This window comes from Rhinolophus sinicus, linkage group LG06 (genome assembly GCF_036562045.2).
Source record: "Rhinolophus sinicus isolate RSC01 linkage group LG06, ASM3656204v1, whole genome shotgun sequence".
Taxonomy (NCBI): domain Eukaryota; kingdom Metazoa; phylum Chordata; class Mammalia; order Chiroptera; family Rhinolophidae; genus Rhinolophus; species Rhinolophus sinicus.
This window is the reverse complement of record NC_133756.1, coordinates 21,059,250-21,063,373: the sequence shown is the minus strand read 5'-3', so window position 1 is coordinate 21,063,373 and position 4,124 is coordinate 21,059,250. Positions and strand designations below refer to the sequence as shown.

General features: G+C 36.3%; 1 pseudogene; it reads left to right on the top strand.

Moving 5' to 3' along the window:
• The first annotated feature begins 263 nt into the window (after positions 1-263).
• Positions 264-3,907, top strand: LOC109453210 (phosphorylated adapter RNA export protein; annotated as a pseudogene).
• The last annotated feature ends 217 nt before the right edge of the window (positions 3,908-4,124 follow it).

Here is a 4,124-nt window from a genome sequence, read left to right as displayed (position 1 = left end):
CAGTGACTATTTAAATAAAACAAAATTTATTACGGTAAAAGATACATTGCCATTAATTCCCCTCAAAATACTCCCACTCATTGACACACTTATCCCATCATTCTTGGCACTCTCTGAAGCAGTTCTGGAAGTCCTCTTCAGTGAATGTTTTTAGTTGCACTGGTATGGCTGCTTCGATGTCCTGAATCATTTTGACTCTGGGCAACAGCCAGAAGTCACATGGTGCCAGATCCAGTGAATAAGGTGGATGAGGACACACCATAATGTTCTATTTGACAGAAATTGCTGAACCAGAAGTGGTATGTGACATGGAGCATTGTCATGATAGAGGATGATTTACGGTACACTTTAAAACATACCTTCTCTCAACCGTAGCTCACACCCCACTGACTGCACTGAACAAATTGAAACTTGTCACACACTGTCACTAAGGTTCGATGCACTGCTTCGCATATTGAAGTTTCCTGCCTTTCCATTGGATGGCACTCAGCAGTAGCATTCACCGTGATTTGTGATTACAACAGAAAAGCTCCAAGTCACACATCGTTTCTGGTCAAATAAAAATATTATGATGTATCCTCATCCACCTTATTTACTTGGTCTGGCACCATGCGACTTCTGGCTCTTCCCCAGTGTCGAAATGACCATGAATCAATTCAGGACATTGAGACAGCCACAACAGCACAACTAAAGACACTCACGAAAGAGGACTTCCAGAACTGCTTCAGAAAGCGGCAAGAACGATGGGATAAATGTGTTGAAAGCAAGAGGGAGTATTTTGAGGGGGATTAATGGCAATGTGTCTTTTACTGTAATATTTTTTAATTTAAACATTCACTATATTGCTTGATCATACCTGGTACTTATAAAGTACACCACGGTAAGTCTGGTAAACATTTGTCACCATACATATTTATTGTGATATTACTGACTATATTCTCTATGTTATACATTACATTCCCATGACTAATTTTATAACTGGCAACTTGTACTTCTTAATGACCTTCAGGTTTTATACCCATCTCTCTCACCTTCCTCCCATCCAGCAACCATCAGTTTGTTCTCTGTATCTATGAGTTTGTTTCTGTTTTATTTTGTTTGTTTGGTTTTTTAGATTCCATATATAAGTGGACTGAGTTTTTATTATTTGGTGACAATTTTTTCTCCCAGTACTTTGAATGTACTACCTATTCCACTGCCTATTGTCCTCTGTCATTGCAGATGTTAAGTCAGCTGTTAGTCACATTGTTGTTTCTTTATACTTGATAGATCTTTTTTTCTCTTGCTACTTTCAAGATTTTCTCTTAGTACCTGTGGTTTTTTTGAGTTTCTTATAAGCTCAAAGTTAATGTTTTTTTCTTTTAATCAAATTTGGGAAGGTTTCAGCTATTATTCTTCAAATAATTTTTCTGTGCCTTCTTCTCTCTTCTACAACTTTGTCTACATGCTGGTATACTTGTTGTTCCACAGGTCTCTGAGGCCCTGTTAATCTTTATTCAGTAATTTTGCTCTGCATTTTTAAGTTTGGATTATTTCTATTGATCTAGCTTCAAGTTCACGGATTCTTTTTTGGCATTTAAATATGCAGTTGAGCCCATCTAATAAATTTTTCATTTTGATTATTTTACTTTTCAACTCTAAGATTATCATTTGCTTCTTTTTAGTAATTTCTATTTATATTGATATTTCCTATTTATTCACTCATTGTCATCACATTTTTCTTTAATCTTTAAACATGGTTCCCTTTAATTTTTTAAACTTATTTATGATACCTGCTTTGCAGTCATTTTATGCTAAATCCAATATTATGATCGCTTAGATTCAGTTTCTGTTGACTGCATCTTTCCCGAGTATGTGTCCTACTTTCCTGTTTGTGTGTGAATGTAAGCAGCTTAGGCAAGAACTCCACATAGTCTTACTATTCAGCAGTTTTTCAAGAACACTTCTCAATTTGTTATTTCCCTCTCGTCTATTTCCAGAGCTGTGAAATTGTTTTTAACAATTTTGTCCAGTTTTATAGTTGTTTTGTGATGAAACAAAGTATCAAAATTTTCATTCTGCCACATCTAGAAGTCCTTCCCTCTTAATTCTGTATTTTTAAAAATTAAAAAAATAAATTAAAAAAATTGAAAAAAAATTTTTTTATTGGGGAATATTGGGGAACAGTGTGTTCTTCCAGGACCCACCAGCTCCAAGTCAAGTTGTTTTCAATCGAGTTGTGGAGGACGCAGCTCACTGGATCATGTGGGAATCAAACCAGCTACGTTGGTGTTATGAGCACTGCGCTCTAACCAACTGAGCCAATCAGCCGCCCCCAAATTCTGTATTTTTAACACCGCAAAGTAAATATTATTGTTGTTGCTATTGTTGCTAACAGGTGATTTTTGTTAAGATTTATTTCTGTATGTTTATATATATTCATTTCTTATGTGTTGTAGACTACCCTGCTGAGATCATTATTCCTATTCCTAAAATTAATTCTTTAAGAGATTTTCAGTTTCGGTTTCTGGTAGTAAATCTCATACATTTTGTTCATCTGAAAGTATACTTTTTAAAATATCATTTTTTTGAAATATAATTTTCCTATACAATTTTAGGTAGTTATTTTTTCTGAGTACTTGTAAGATATTATGTCATTTCTCCTGCTTCCATGATTGCTTTTGAGAGATCTTCTCTCTGGCCCTATATATTATTCTTTTATAAGTGACCTGTCCTTTTTTTGGCTACTTTAAAAATGTATTGCTTGGCCCCATGATGGAGCTGGAGGCTAGGGGCATGGGCAGGTTTCCCACTCAAATTCCGACATGATGGTGGCACCTAATGACAGGCCACTGCAGGTGCTAAAAGCACTAGGGGGACAGTGCAGTGAGGCCCTTCCAGGATGTTACAGCAGCGTGTGCAGCAGTATCACATAATCATACAGTTAAAAGCGTGGATTCAAGTGAAGAGAGTTTCTCTGATTCAGATGGTGATAGCTCTCGATGGAAGTGCAAGTGACAGAAATGTTTTAACTACCCTTCCCCGCCCCCCAAACCAGAGCCTTTCAGTTTGACCAGAGTAGCCAGAAATCACCCGTTGCTGGAGGGAAGAAGGTTAACAACATATGAGGTGCTGTGCTGTGCTGCAGGAGTAGAACCAAGATGCAGTGGCCTCTGAACTTGGTATCTTGGAAATCAAAAGCACTATTGACAAAAGCAGACAATTTGAGACTTACAATTATTTGCTTGCTAAAAATCTTAAGAGGAAATCTCAAGAACATAGAAAAGAATTAGACAAAGAACTATATGAATATATGCGTGGTGGCAAGAAAACCAGCTCAAAGGAAGAGGAAAATGGGCAAGGTCATCTCAAGTGGAAACAACCTGTCAAAGAGACTAGGGATAGACTAGAAATCACAGAGGATGATTCTCAGGAGAAAGTGGCTGATGAAATTTCTTTCAGGTTTCAGGAACCAAAGAAAGATCTGATAGCCTGCGTAGTGAGTATAATTGGAAACAAAAGGCAACTGAACTTGATGGAAACTGCAGAAATTGAACAAAATGGTTGCCTTTTTATAATGAATGGTGGTGGAAGAAGAACACCAGGTGGAGATTTCCTGACTCTCCTGAAAAACACTCCTAGTATCAGGAGGAGCAAATTAAGGACATTCTACATCGAAAATCAAAAGGAATATGAAAGTAAAAAATAGCTGCTAGGAAGAGAACACAAGTGTTAGGAAAAAAAGATGAAACAAGCTATTAAAAGTCAAAATTTTCAAGATGATGACACATCAAGAGAAAGTTTTGCAAGTAACACAAATGAGGCCCTGATCTCTCTTGATGAATGACCAGAAGGACATGGAGAAACAAAGTTGGTAGCAGAGAAAGCCATTAAGGTTGATCATTCTCATGATTTGGACATTTTTTAGTACATTTTAGTACATTTTTGAGGAATAAACCTTTCTAAAATAAGATTGTAATAAACCATTTCTATGGAGATTGCTTCATTTTACTTTGCACTGATAAACATGAAAATCTGGAGAGAGAACTATTTTCTTGTTTTAAATAAAACTTGAGTATGAGGGGAAATGAATGCGATTGATATAAATATTTAAAAACTTCTCATGCCTGACAGAATACATAAAA